The sequence below is a fragment of the Macrosteles quadrilineatus genome, unplaced genomic scaffold, assembly GCF_028750875.1.
Source record: "Macrosteles quadrilineatus isolate MER2022 unplaced genomic scaffold, UCM_ALF_1.0 Scaffold_5__1_contigs__length_97177068, whole genome shotgun sequence".
Classification (NCBI taxonomy): domain Eukaryota; kingdom Metazoa; phylum Arthropoda; class Insecta; order Hemiptera; family Cicadellidae; genus Macrosteles; species Macrosteles quadrilineatus.
In genome coordinates this window covers 13,399,317-13,415,465 of record NW_026542598.1, presented here as the reverse complement: position 1 = coordinate 13,415,465, position 16,149 = coordinate 13,399,317, and the positions used below count along the sequence as shown (strand labels likewise).

Below are 16,149 nucleotides of genomic sequence, written 5' to 3'. Positions count from 1 at the left end.
ATATGAAAAACATGTCTAGTTTGTCGTTACTTACCTGTTGGGTTGAGACAACTGAATTTTAAATAATGAAATATTGCGTTTGTTTTAATGTGACATGTAATAGAACGTTATGCAACGGATTGTAAGGGTCTTTATACGAAACTTTATGGTTTCCTTAGAAAACGAAAGTACTTTATAGTAATAGTAGGAAGGAGGTAAACTGTATTGGTATTTTTCTATATTCATTTCCATTACATTTGTTGGGAAAAGATATTTTCAATAACCTTACGTGTAGTATCAATGACCACTGAGCTATATGGCAATTCTAACTAGACTCAGAAATTAACGCAATAAAAGTTGTAAAACATATTTGTGTCAGTTAATTTCTCTTAATTAATAAAAATTTAGTGTTTGTGTCATTGCATTGATAAATTTACAAACGGCATTTTTCTGAATATTGTTTGTATGTTCTTATGACAAAATAATTCTTAACCAATGTTGCACTAGATCTTTATTGTCATAACTTTTTCGTTGTGGAAAGATTGACCTCCCTACTAAAATAAACGAACTTCCCAACGGACCTCTTAGGTCAAATTTATGTTTCATTAGTCTTAAGTAATGTTTATTTTACTATGGTCCTCCACTTTACCACTTTAGTCATTTCCTCGCTACAAAAAATGCTTACCAAACAAATATACTGTCGTAGTTTTGTTAAAATATAACACACTTTATAACATAAATCCACACAATTTGTACATAAAATCTTTAGTATTTAATTTTAAGAAAAGGTGTTTTTCAATACTCAGCAATAATTTCGAAGAATAAAATACAGTTTTAATTCGTATCTTAAATTAATACTTAGAGCTTAATGGTTATAATTTAAGTTTTGTGCTTATACCATCTTAAGAAGTTTTTTTTTATTCTTCGCTTGAAAAAATATTTTTTCTCTCCTGAAAGGTCTGGAAGAATCATCAAATATTCGAGTTATCAATCACTAAACATACTTAAAAATATAAATGAATGCTCACCATTAAAGCATTTCTCTTATGTCAACCTAACTATGAATTGGTGCAAAAAGATCGTGAGTAAATGCTACAATTAATTATTTTTGTTATTTATAATATTTATTTTGTTTTACATTTATCATACCACTAGCAGAGTACCCGTCCTTCGTACGGGGTTGGAATATAAGTATAAAATGCTTATTGCAGCTATACTCAAGCTTTGCGTTTGCAATAAGGGAGGACACAGTTTGATAAAATTTCCTTTTAGCGAATTTCCCTATAGGGAAGTAGCTATTACCGTAGGTCTCATGGTAAGACCTAAGCCCGGGACCGATTTACTTTTTCATTTTGATGTCCCCAGAGGCCAAAAACACCATTCGTTCAAATTTTTATATATCTATATATAGAGAGAGATATATATATATATATGTGTCCATCCGCACGATAACTTGAGTAATTTTTGTCCGATTTTGATAAAATTTAGTTTGAAGGTGTAAGGCACGATAAACTTGGATGAGTTCGCTAACCAGCATGATCGGACTATGGGAACGGGGGTTTATGGGGGGTTTTATGGGGTAAAAATAGGTTTTTCCCATTTTTGACCCTAAAAACACAAAATTTCACAATTTCTTTTTAAACCATTTTGTAGAGCTTAAAAAAACAAATAATTTAGTATATTGAAGCGTTATAATGCGCCTAATTGTTACGGAGAAAATTCAAAAAAATTGTAATTTTAAAATTCCCATGTTATTCTTATGGAGAATAAGTCAACTGTTGTAGTTTGCTTGTTTATGAACATATTTTGATAAAAGTTGGAAAATACATTAATTTCTTACTAAACCACAGTACCTTTTAACATTTTACATAAAAAAAACGTTTTACCCTCCCTGTTGCAGCAAACCTAAGCACTCATTAAACTAATTCTGTTTAAATAGGGAATAAAAATGTGATATTTTTAAGGAGACATTTTAGTTTAAATCCAATCAGGCAAATGGAAATTCGCTAAGTCTGCAGGTTTGCTGCGGCGGGGGTATTTTAAATTTACAGTATTCTATAGTATTACACATCTACCATAGCCATAATATTCTGCCACTTCGCCTAAGCAATAGAGAAAAATAAATTATCAACAATTCACAAAATATCACAAATTATTCATGAAATGAAAAACATAAACATAACTGTAAACAATCCTACTTTGACAGTTCTCATTGCGAATCACAGTTTTTTGTTGCTGCTTGGTTCAAATTAGCTGTTTTCATAAATTCAAAAAATATAGTGCTGCACCCTGTTGGTAAATCTTATAACTTTTTAATGCTTTTCCATATCATAGAACCAACTTTTTTAATTGAAACAGCTGACTAAATTCTTTAATTCCCTTTAAATATGAACGAGAGGTCGTCCAGTGGTCGAAACTCGACCAAAAATATGTAATGTACTCACTTAACTATTTTCACCCCACACTGTAAATAAAACATGTGATTGGAGTTTCCTCCATTTGTTTTGATTTTCTGTTTATATTTCGTTGTTATTTCGTAACCAGCATAGCAACGCATAAGATCCATGTTAATTTTTTACAACTTTTAAACTTATTTTTTGTGCTTATCTTTGAGCCTATTTAAATTTATAAAGGGATTCTGCACACCTACAGGAAAATAGCTTTCCAACGGTATGCGTAGATTTTCCCTACGATGCACACGAGCTGAGAAAAAAGGTTTTAAAGAAACATGCTTGCCTATTAATATATAGATAGATAGATACTCATAAGGTTAACATGGGGAACTACAGAGCCACTGGGGCGGAGCCCGAAAGGATTTTTGAGATAAGAATATGCCTATATGTTAATCGGGAATGTAAGCTATCATCATTTTTACGGACCAAACTAAAAGAACCCAAGGTTTAAGTAAAAATAGGATTATAAATAACAATTTAAATACTGCTACTCTATATTTATCTTTTTTAAAAGCCAATACTGTAGATTAATAAAATTAATAATTGTCATCTTTTCCATTTTATCAAGTCATATGAAATAAAAATAAAATATTGAAATAACAGATTTGACAGTCGTCACGTATCTGATCTCGTTGAAAATTCCTACAAGTTTGTCTCCCAGCCCCTTCCCTCCCCCTGTGGCTGAACCACCCAAAAACCACCCTGAGGTCTTTGACCGCGCCCGGCAAAACAGTATAAATTATAGCCATCGAACACCCTTGCGGAATTCGCCACTATATACCCTCGTAAAAAATTCAAACGGCATAGCCGTATCATATTCACACAAAAACATATTTTATTATGCACCTACTTGAATTTTGCAATTTTTTACAAAAGGGCATTTACGCAAACTCAAACATTTCTCATTTAATTTTCTAACACAGTTTGATATGAAACAAAAATTAGGGTATCTACCACCAAAAGTGCAATAATGTTATCGATTAAAACCCCAGACGTAGCCAAGTTTTGAAAGGGCATGAGGCCTGCACATGAGATTTGGCAATGGCTCGCCGCCCACCCTAAGCTGGTATGGATTTTTGCCCCCACCCCTCACACACTTTCCCCCGTAGTTCCCGCACCGGCCGCTAGGTCCGGACCGCGTGGGAGGTAAGCGCTAGTATCGACCTTCTCAGTCGTCTGCCACCCTTGTCGTCTATCCGTGTTAGAACTTGGATTTTTCGGTGAGTAATTCAGCGATTTCCTAGATAAACTTATCGTCAAATTGACGTAGGATTGTACAACTGTTTGACCAGTGGTTTAATTTGAGTTTTTACTCGGTGACACTCAATAGTATAGAAGATTACTCCTACTCCAGGGTAGGTATGAATGAAACGCTCGTAGATCAATTATTGCAGGGGATTAATGGTTTTATACGTGTTGATTGTAAAATGTAAAACAATTTCTTCGCTACGATAGTGGTATAAATTTGAGTAAATTCGATTTTTATAGCAGTTTATTTAAAGTAACTTGTATATTTATTTATAGAAATAAGTATTTATATATGACTCATTGTTTGTCGAAGAAATTGCTTCCGATTGCGTGACTGTTGCGTTGCGCTCGCCACTAAACTAATAGCAATCATTATCGTTTTGGATGTAAATCAAAGTTTTGTTTTGATTTTGAAGTAGTTTGTGTCTTTTAGCAATAATACTTCTTTTTTCTGCAGTACGCTGTGGTTTTGTATTGAAACCAAATAATTTCTTTGTTATAAAGGTATTCTAATTGATTTTAGATTAAAACAATTAATTGCCAACATATTAATCGTTCATAAACGTAAGCCTTTGTAGAACGACACATTAACACAGCACCGATTTAAAATATCAAAACCTACACAATCTAGTAATTTAAAATCTACATTAACCTACTCATTTATTATAATTAATTGGTTCCATACAACACATGACGAAGATGTTTAAGGTCATATGAATTACGGTGTTATTCTGTTACTTTAACAGATCCTACGTGGCCATTAGATGTATGTGATTCAATTGATAAATATTTGTGATTACAGTACAATCATTTTTGTATCGTATTGTGAATTAAATTTAGTATCTCTAAAAGTAGCATGATGACTACATATTTAATTAGGCATAGCCTATTTGTTTAATATAAGCTGTACCTATCTGTAAAAACTTGTAGAAAAGTACAAGAAACGTTATGCGTTGTCTTCTATTACAATAAATTGACCCCATAAACCCCACATTAGTAAGTAAAATAAAAAAAAAGAAATCATGTTTTATGACGATAGAATGTTCAATATTGGAGAATATGCGAGTGTTCTACTGGGGGTTTATACTCGGTGGAGTTTAGGCAAATATAAATTTTACAGGGATTCATGAAAATGACTTTATAACTTTGATTCATTAAAGGGGTTTGTGCATTTTACTTATACAGGGTGGCTGAAAAGTAACTTGCACCCCCTCTTAACTTTTCAACTATTTGAGATATTTGAAATCTGTTAGCAGCAACCTTCTTAGATATGAGGGGCTACAATAGTTATGGTCAATTTTGAAAATTTTGGATTTGAAACGCTTTAGGGCGCCATTTTGTTATTAGTGGCCCGATTTTGGTTTTTTATGTCAATTTTTATGTTTTGTCATGAACTGTAAAATGATACCAAACTCGACTATACTTTTCATTTGAAAATTTTTAGATACCCCCTACCCCCACTACCCCTAAGGGCAAAATTTTCAAAATTGACCATAATTATTGTAGCCCCTCATAATTAAGAAGGTTGCCGCAAACAGATTTCAAATATCTCAAATGGTTGAAAAGTTAAGGGGGGGTGCAAGTTACTTTTCAGCCACCCTGTATAGTAACCATTAGATTAGAGGGAAGCTGATGTCCAACACCATTTACCGACCTGTACTCGTCAGCCTGTTTTCTGTGGCGCTTCGATGTCATGTTTTCTCTGAAGTAAAGTTAAAAACCATAATTTACAGTCATGTTTTTTACGAACTCGTACCACTTTTTCACAAATTCCCAATTCTTAATCAATCAAAATAATTGTGAGACAAAGGCTTGGTAACATTTAGCCAGGCGTATTTAGCAAGCCTGAAACACTCATCTTATATAGGTACTAAACAACTTTTGAAAAGCTTATGACAGCTAGCCTGACCATACTACAGGACCGAATTACACGCGGTTGGTGCCAAATTAATGACATTTTCCTGTAGATGTGCAGAATCTCTTTAAAAATTAAAATAGGCTAAAAAATAAGCACAAAAAATTAAATTAAATAAATTAACATGGGTCTTATGGGTTGCCATGCTGGTAACGAAATAACAACAAAATATTAGCAGAAAATCAAAGCAAATGGAAGAAATTATCACATGTTTTGGTGCGTGGAATGAAAATAGAGAAGTTTGCACAATACATACTTTTGGTTGAGTTTTCGACCACGGGGCGAGCTCTCGTTATTTAAATCTATATTCTCTACCAGTGACCGAAAGGAGAATTTTTCTAGTAATCGTGGGATTGCCCACAGACAATGTCTCGTAACATGTTTGTATAGTTAAAAATGCGATTCACTTTGTAATGAATGAATTTTGGTTTGAATAACTATAAACAATACTAGTTAACTGAACTGAAATCATTTTAAACATACATCATCACCGGTCCACAAAGAGTGTTCGGTTGAATTGGTTAATGACCGTATTATTCATTTAAAGCCCGAAGCGTCTTGTAACATGTTTGCACTAAAACCATAACAGAAAAATAGTTATACATGCATGAGTTGGCATGAGCACATTTTAGATCTCCCTCGTCACGCATCTCCACATAAAACCACGTGTATGTTCGAATCCAAATGATTTTTCATGGAATCCGAAAATTCCGAATTTGCGAAAAAGGTTGATAGGGACATACATTCAACGTATTGAAAACATATTCTATGAAATATAATCTCCATTTTAAAACTCCCGTTCGCGTACAAAACGAAGCGTCATATAAAAAACGAACTTCTCTAAAAGCAGAACAATAGTTTTTTTTAACTTATAACTTTAACTTATAACTTATAACTTATAACTTTAACTTTAACTTGCTGTTGTACCCGTGGTTTGCAACGGGAATAAAACGTGAAAGAGAAGAATTTGTTCTTTACATCTGTTGTATAAATTAGTTACATAACACATCATCCAACGGTTTTAGAAAACAAATTCAACCGTACTACTTCATTTCAGTTAAATGCTGTTAATTTAGATTAGTAATATTTAGGCAATTCTTTAGTAAATTGCTATTTAGGTTGAAATTCATTTTAAATCTTGTATAGGCTAAATTGAGAAAATCTTACCAGAATTTTGAATGTCATTGTCATATACTCGATTCACCTCCATCTTCCTTATTTCCTTATATCGTTCTTAATTTTTTTTGTGATATTTTGGAAAACTTGAAGTTTCAAAACCACTAATTATTTAATTTAATCAAACCAATTTCATTACGTACAACAATATTTTTATAAAATATCCACTCACAACAAGCCATTAACAAAACAAAAAACAGCTGGTATTAACTTCAGCAATATAATTAGTAGTTGTGCCTTTTCAATAGAGTTTCGAAATATTAAAGTAAGGATATCTATACTATACAAAGTTTGAAAATAATAATTTTCCACGTATACGTTATAATGGCAATTAGAATTTGTTTTTAAATGAAATAATAAAGGGAACTTTCATCTTTGTGCCTTTAGTATATGTTATTGAATTTACATATGAAATAAAGCAGTGAATAATTCGGGCATTTTACATTTACATACAGTAAATGACTGATAATTTAGTAAGTTTACACTTGATTTAGAATAATTATACACATTGTTTACTTTAAATACAAATAGAAAATACAAAACTATATTCTTTACTGCAATCATTGTGCTATTTATTTCGAATTTTCCTCTGTTACCTCGAGCAGAGGTTAGTAGGAGGCGAAGAAATTGTATTTCTCTGAGACAAAAAGTTTCTTGATAAGATTGTTCGCAGCTGAATTGTGACAGTTATGGTCAGTGAAATCTTCAGGAAGATTTATTTAACCTGCCAAGTTGTCTTTACGTCTCCAAATTTGTTGCTTCAAATAACGTCAAATTGCTCGTTCATTTTACCAACTGCGCCATGGTTGTAAAAAGAACATATAATTATTTTGGGGTCAGAATACTGTCAAAACTATAAAATGTAGACGAATTTGATTTAGTAATAGTTTATTTAGGTCTAAATTTAAGGAATTATAGTTTTACTAGTTTGAAAGATAAAATAGTTAAATTATAATCCATATATAAATCCCTAAGTGCCCATGAACTTTTGAGAAAACTACAAGTCACGCCCCTATACTTTAAACCACATAGGCTTACTTAATTTCGTCAAGACGAGAAACCTTGCGCAAAACTATCCATTATTTCATAAATTGCCCTTTAAGGTCGTAATTCCTTTCTAAAGGAAGGTCCATATACCTAATGTCAAAAATACCTCAGCTTTACTTATTTGTATGTTGTTCTTTCAATTTATTGCCTTATTAAAATCGTGTGATTATTTGTATGTATTAGGTACTGTATTCTGTTTTGTTTATTTCAGCTTAACTTAATCAATCAATAGTTTTATTAATACTTATGAACTCAAATGGGGTGAAGCCCGTGGGTAACAGCTAGTACTTCTGAGTGTTTTTTTATGGAGGGTTCAGATCATTTAAATCATCAAGTGACAAAGATTGTTTTCAGGTTGTGTTTAACGATAGATAATGTAACACATAAAATATTGACACAAGTATTTAATGACAGGGTTTTTTATTCGTACTTTTTTTGAGAAAATATGTTCAGTTCAATCCTCGCCACTGCTGTTTAACTAGACCCAATTAAATATTTTTTTGTTTTAGAAAACTGTATTTATTAGAGATCGAATCATAACCTTTTCCAAGACGATTTCATTATCTAAGGATTAGGGTGGTTCTGCTTCTATTGAATGACAGGGGGAGGGAGGGGGAGGGAGATTCAACCAAATAATGGACACGTTTAGAGAATCAGGACCCGCCTTCATCACGGCAATTTGAAAGCAATTGATGCAAACCTTGCTGGATCATCCCGTGCTTCAATCTTGAGATAATACTATAAAAAAATGGTATATCTGTCCCACACTTATCTTGTTTACTTTTATTTTTTATGTCAAGAGAAAATCGACCACAATGTTACCATGTAGTATTAATTTTAATAGTTGATGTAGACAAATCAATCAACCTTGTAAAATACTGTTAGTTAACTATTATCTTTCTGTAAAATATTTCCTTCTAATTTTACTATGTGACTATAAGGTATGTGGACCACGATGACAGTACAGTGAAAAATATTGATAAATGTACAATGCGCTATTGGGCAAACACAAAGCATAAATCTTACAAAATGGAGGGAATAAATATATTTCTGGATATTCATCACTCAAGTACTATACAGTAGAAATAAATCAATAGACAATTGTATCAAGTCCTTTTTGAATGCAGAACAGTATGCATTCATGCTGACATATGGCTGGTATGCATGGTGACTACAGAGTGCAAAGCATGAATGCATTATGCACCGATGTTTACGATTGTGGTAACCAAGTCTGAATTCTTGCGATGCAAGGGATTTACTGCCAAAACAGATATTTAATGTTTTATAACTTATACTGAATATGGAAATTTCCTTGGTTTTATAGCAATAAATTATTGTGATATAAAGAAACTTAAGTCGGTTGTAGTTTGATTGTAAACACACACGACTAGAAGTTACATTTGATGATAAGCAGCTTTTAAAACCAACTAGTACAAAATTAAAAGGCAACATGATGAAAAGTACAGCTTCTTATAATACAAAATAATTATTTAGAGTGTGTAAAACCATTGACTATTGGATACTGAAGGTGAAACTAAAGGTATAGAATACCGCTGAAAATCCGATGTTAAAATCCAAGCATTTTTTTAGATGGTAATTGAAGTCACTTCTATTTTAATACAGATTTATGATTTTATTTTACTAGATTTAATGAGTGGATGAACCATCGGATAGTTATAGCAGTCACGAATGAGAGTCTGCAAGTTCCGTCCACCACACTGTTAGACAGGGAGCCCTCTTCTCAAACATTGCTAAGTTCGACGCATCTGTCAGCTTGAGACTTAATTAGTTGACAATGGTAATTCTCGTACTTATTTTGATATTACCGAGACAATTTTACATTTCTGTTGGCTTGGATTCATAGATAAAATGTTGGTTAGTCTATGATTATACGCCGTCAATATCACACAACATTATAATATTGAAACAAATTCTTTATTAGGCCTATTACAAAAATTCATTGTTTTTATTTGAAGGATTTTGCCTCTTTGGGCTACAAATTTCAATACAAGTTTGGTATTAAAATAAAGCTCTACAAAATAATCTGCCAACGATTTTATTAATGAAACTAGTTAATTTCTATTTCTATCAGACAAGTCCCAGGGATTTTTTTACAGGAAGGGATGTTCTAATTCTTTTCCAAAAGCAAAACCTATAAGAATGGTTTATACTAACTTTGCTCATCTCTAAATGCTCTGACTTTCGGGGGATTCGTTTGAATAGCAACGGGCCTAGGAAAGGAAGGTGTCGTAATAGAAAAATGTCAATGGTTTTGTTATTATCACTCACTAAACATCAAATTAAATATAATTTATTTCACGTTATATTAATTTTATATTACCTATTTAGTTTGTAAAACAATATAATTTGCCTTGAGACGTTATAGGTGACGTAAAAATAAATAAAACGCAATGGATAGCACGACATGAGGGTGTCTTAAACATGCTGTGTAATAATCGGAAATATCAACTTTTAACATGATTAAAAGTCTGACATAATTCTTCAAAGGATTGACATGTTGAAGTTCGTGACAATGAATATCAGCAAAGTGACGAGAATAGCGTTGAATATAGAATCACGATAAAGCATTCTTGGTATCAGCTCTTCTATATTGAATCCTCATTCTCGGTATGACTTGTTTATAATTCCAGGATGCTCGGATCAATATCGATGCTTGTTTTAAAATCCATGTTATTAATCTGATAGGTCGATTTAAGTACTTGTTTCTCATTGCTTAGTACTATAACAATGAATCCACGGAAGTTGTTGTTTTTAAATCATTTATACACAAAATCACTGAATCAACATTGTTGTTACTTATTCTAGATTTTCCCCCATTATTTAATACAATTTTTATATTCTTACTTATAGGCTACTCTAGTCTATCTAAATGTGTTTTTCTTGGTGCTTGTGTTAGATTCCTCAACATTGATTATTTGGCCTCGGAACATCTTCGAATTTCACTTATCCTCAATCTCTGTATTAATCATTCAATATTTTTTCGTGCCATTATTGGCAACCTCGTTTTTTTTAAGCAGACGTGTTTATTTTTAGTAATAAATTCTCTCTTTGAGTTAAGTAATTATTAAAAAATATTTAAATTATAAATGCTGATATACAGTATATCAATTTCGTTACCTGTTTCAAATCCAGAATCCGTGTTCAGTTACTTTTAGTACCGGTACTTTCATCCATTGATCTAAATACTGTACGACGGGTTTGATACTTACCTTGATTCCTGAAAATGTATAATCTCCCGCCACACTACTTTATTCCTGAATCCACGAGACAGTTAGTAGCTAAAATCGACAATTTTATTTTTTACCAGATTTAAATCAGACAGTTTCACACTCCTGATTTCAGGATCCAAAATTTGTCACAGTTTTGTTCTACTGATATCTCAGTCCTGATCAATCCTTCTCAGTCTTCACGCGTTGTTTCTGAATCTTGATAGATCAGTCTCGGCGATCTCCTGAATCCTGAATCCTGATAAAGCATGCTGAAGAGTGCGACTTGAACGCTATCTTTAGTGACCGTCGGCAACTCATGAATATAGGATCCATATCGACCCTGTATCCCCATCCTTCAGGCTCGCTACTTGGCTACCCAAGTTTTTAAGTTCTGTACTCTTAAACCATGATTATTATTTTACTACTGGAACAATGAATGATACTAAGCAGAAACTTATATAAAGAACTGTATATTTATATTGTTCTTTATATAAAAAGCTACTGACTTTTTTATGGTATTTATATAAAAAAAGTCAGTAGCTTTTTGATAGTTCGAAACTGGACCCAGCTGTTCCTGATCATTGGGCTTTAATAAATGATCCTGACTAATGAAACCGCTGATCAGTAACAAAGCTACACAGATCATCACACACCATTCTACACTCATCTTTCACTCATATTTGGGTTAAAATACTCACCTAGTGTGCGTCCCCATCTCAATGATTGATAATTGATATAGTTTGAGGTTTCAACGACTGTATTTACGAAAATTAAATACAGTATATGCGGAGCCAAAATTGCAGAAAATAATTAAAATAATATCTTCTTTACAAAAGCACAAACGTTTAGGTCTATAAAAGAGTCTTTCCTTTTGTGAACTTTGGAAGAGTGAAATTATAGTATTAAGATAACATGTTTTACCGGTATGGTAAACAGTGTAAATTTGAGGTATTAAATAATCAAAACTTCCACATGAGGATTTAAATAATATTTCCTTACAATATATATAAAGCATAGGTATTTTATGAATATTCAATTGAAACAGAATTTATAATTTTTCCCTACATTTTTATTAAAGTTAAATGCATAGTAGAACCAGGATGGTTTAGAATTTCACACTTTACGAAACAAAGTTGTCAGTAATGTGATGATGGCCCTGATCAGAGGAAAGCCCAGGCTTTGATTTAATCCCTAATGTTAGCAGCTCATCGGATAACCACTGAAGTGCCTCATATGGCCATTATCGTCTCATACATTTCCTATGGCGATATTTTACAACTGCTTTCAAATATAACCATTTCCTTAAGAATTAAAATAATAATGTATTTTCATAACACTACATGATGGGGTTTAAATATAAAAACTATAGATGAACACAATTTCAACTTGAGCATTTAATCTGTTGGCCAACAAGGGTATATACAGCTTGATGATAATAATTTGGATTCAAAGAAAACATTCTATAAGTGAACCACCATATCCACCCTTAGTAAATGATGTAGTTATTATTCATGAATAATCCTGCTCTTGGAACTGCCTCACTATTCAGTTCAAGAATAAAAACTTGACTAGGGCCAGACATAATATCTTTCTTTACATTGTAATGTGCAAGGAAATTATCTTAATATTATCCTATATCAAGTTTATATCGATTTAAAACTCAAATACAGTATGGGTATAGAATTTTTGCGGTTTTGGGTTTAAACTGTAAATCAAAAAGCAATCTATGTTAAAGAATTGTTTGGATTTTTTTATTCAATAGATCGACCCCTAAATATTTACTTGTATACATATTGGGTATCAAATTAAAGCTATTGCGGTTTTGGATGATATCTCCGGATGCTATATTCATCCTATAGGCTTTTAAAATTTCAGAATTTGTGCTGAAATCTGTAGTCATTTATCATTACATCTGATCTTTTTCAAGTTTACATTTGTTTACAACAAAACAGATGGCCATGATACAATTTTGTTTACATCCACATGAAAATGGAGTTATCATTACAGTAGTTGGTGATGTTTTAGTGAATTTAAGCAAAGATTCAAGTAAAATATTTTAATGTTATTTGTTTAAAATGTATCACGGATTTTGAAGTCACAAAGTGATGCTGGCTGCCAGTCAAGAGGGAAAAATGTTTAATAGGTACAAACCATAGGTACGGTACACATTTTGAAATTTTTTGACGTACCTAATATTATTTTTAGCTGGTCAACACTTTTGGAATTTTGTTAATTTATGATCAGTTGTTATTTTAACACTAGAAGTATGGTACTGCACTGCAATTAATATTAAAATATTTAAAATATATTCTGTAGACTTAGATAAGGGGAAACTAAGTAAAAATATGCATAAATAAATCAATGTAATCTAAGTTATATGGAGCTTAAAGAATTAGGGTGAAAATTTGCAATAACGAAGATAAGCTGTGATATAGCTTGGAAAGCTGTGATACAGTATAGCTTTGGAAGGTGTAGCTTCCTAATGGTCACTGAGGTTACATGGTAATTACATGTAATTGTTACTCTCATGAGGCTTATGTGGTATGACTCATCAAGCAGTTACTACCTGTTTGTACACGTTTAGCTACCTAAACCCACTGGTGTGGATATCCTGTTGTATAAACAAACTAATTAAAACAACCCTCTTAAAATTTTTAATGTGGAAACTTTACATTTTTACTCTTTTATCTTTAAGAATCCTGCGTGAGATGCTGTCTTGCATGACTAAAGAGTAAAATGCCCATGAGTCTTTTATTTTGCTTAAAATTCCACATTCAGTCACACAAAATTAATAGAGGCTTCTTCAACACATCAAAGTTTCATCATTCCATTTCCCACAAAAACTTCTAAGTGATATATTATTCCATTCTGAAATATCATTTGTCATAACCACAAAACTTTCTTCCACAAAAAAAAACTTCAAGATCTGTTTGTCTTGTACTAGTTGGATGTTCACATATTTTCACATTCTTCTAAATTGCCTGAATTCTATACATTTACTTATTATAAAATCAGAATTATTGTACGCTTGATGTAATTGCTAAACAGATCAAACCACAAATCACCTATTTACTTAGAGGAGTGGATAGTTAACAAGTACAAGCCCAAACGTATACAGTCTAAAGTAAAAACAAACCTAACATGGAAAAAAGAAGCATTCATATCACAAAATCTGAGACCTATTGTAGGTAAGATTTTCCAAATTCCTTAATCAATGTTTTAAGGAAATTGGTTAGCTGTAAAAGAGGAACTTCAATAACCATCAATAAGTATCTCTTGTGAATTACCCGATACATGTACAGTAGAAAATAATACAAACTAGTGGTTGTCCAGTGGATGAAAACTCGACCAAAAATTTGTAATGTACAGACTTTTCTATTTTCACCCCAAACTGTAAATAAAACATGCGATTGGAATTTGTTTTGATTTTCTGTTTATATTCCGTTGGTACATTGTCACCATCATGGCAACCCATAAGACCCATGTTAATTTTTGTAGTTTTCAAGTTCATTTGTTGTGCTTATTTTTTATCTTAATTTAATTTATAAAGAGATTCTGTATATGTAAAGGGAAATATCTTTCTAATAGTATGCTTAGATTTTCCCTACAATGCACACGAGCTGAGAAAAAAGGTTTTAAAGAAACATACTTGCCTATTAATATGTAGATTCTCATCTATAAAATTTATGAAAAGTAATGATGTTCAAAGAATTCACGATCCGAATACAATTTATCTTGTTAGTTACAGGGTTGTTATGTTCGGTATTATCAATTCCATTACCAAGTTACAGCTAAACCAAGTCCCTTGTTATCTTCAGGAACACATGAAGCATTCAGCTCATTATTTTGGTATTACAAACCTAATGGTTGGCTATAATCCTTGTTACGAATAATGATGTCTTACTTTGACATATAAAATATACCTTTAACATAATTTCGGTATTACAAGCCTAATGGTACAGTAATTCTTGTTATGAATAATTATGTTCTATTTTAAAGAAATAAAATATATTTTAAACATAATTTTGTTTGATAAAGTTGTTGAATTATCATCCATAAGTTATATGATGGGTAGGCCTATACTTTTAACAAAGGGAACAGAGAGATTACATTTTTGTATAAAATCCCAGGAAATTAATATAGGTATGTAATTAAGTTAAAATATTGATAAACCTGAAGTGATCACAAGTGTGTGCAATGTCAAATGTTGGTAATAAGTCTCAACCAGCAACTATTCAAAATCTTCCCACTGTAACAGTGTATTTCCCTATAGTGAATCTTCAAATGAAAAGTTTGTATTGTTTTACATTTACTTTACCTATCTTTTTTAAACCTTTACCTTATCATGTTTCAGACTGCTGATTTGAGTAATATATTCAAACAACACCTCCACACTAGTGCTGTAAGTACTGATCTGTTTTTTTATTAACTTAAGAATTGTTTGCAAACACATTTTAATTGATATAGTTTATTTGTTTGAACTTGTAAATATATCTGTATAGCTTTTTGTTATTGACTAAGCTCTCACGACATTCAACCCTTCGCTCATATTTGGGTTAACAACGCACTTTAGTTGGAGTCCCCATCTCATAATGATAATGATGATAAAGAAACATTAATTATTGCTTAATCTTTCTCACTTGTGAATATATTGCAAAACCCATTTGGTCTATGTTTTAAATGATTGATATTTTTGGATGATGATGCTTAGAAACTTCTTAATCTAAATTTACATAAACACAGGAACAAACATAAATGGGGAAATTAGTGAGGGTTAAGATAGTTCATGACCTGACACAGGGGAATAGCAATAGAAGCAATGTTAAGGATATGTTTTCACAGTTTTCACTTGGGAAATGGGGAAAAGGGTACACGCACTCGCGATTAAGGTTCATGACGATCTCCTCTATAATTTATGACACTTGATTAATATGGATTGAATAAGATGTATTTACACAATGTTTTGAGAGTTTATGTTACCGAGATCTTCTTCACCATTTACCATCTCCTCTTCTATGATCATTTTGAAGCAGATATGTGATAAGGTCTGAATAAGATACCTTCATTCTTCAGAGAAAACGTTTTTGCATTTTATTTAATA

The 16,149-nt window shown here is 31.9% G+C and overlaps 1 protein-coding gene across 3 annotated transcripts in view; it reads left to right on the top strand.

Moving 5' to 3' along the window:
* Window positions 1-3,596: 3,596 nt before the first annotated feature.
* Window positions 3,597-16,149, top strand: part of LOC128994137 (synapsin) — a 41,512-nt gene continuing 28,959 nt past the window's right edge. For 2 of the 3 annotated variants that reach the window (XM_054418438.1, XM_054418436.1), the window contains exons 1-2: window positions 3,597-3,652; window positions 15,403-15,450. The gene's annotated coding sequence lies outside the window, so the exon portion shown is untranslated. Of the gene's footprint in view, window positions 3,653-3,729; window positions 3,788-15,402; window positions 15,451-16,149 lie in introns of those variants that run through there. The other variant, XM_054418437.1, reaches the window with a different exon arrangement.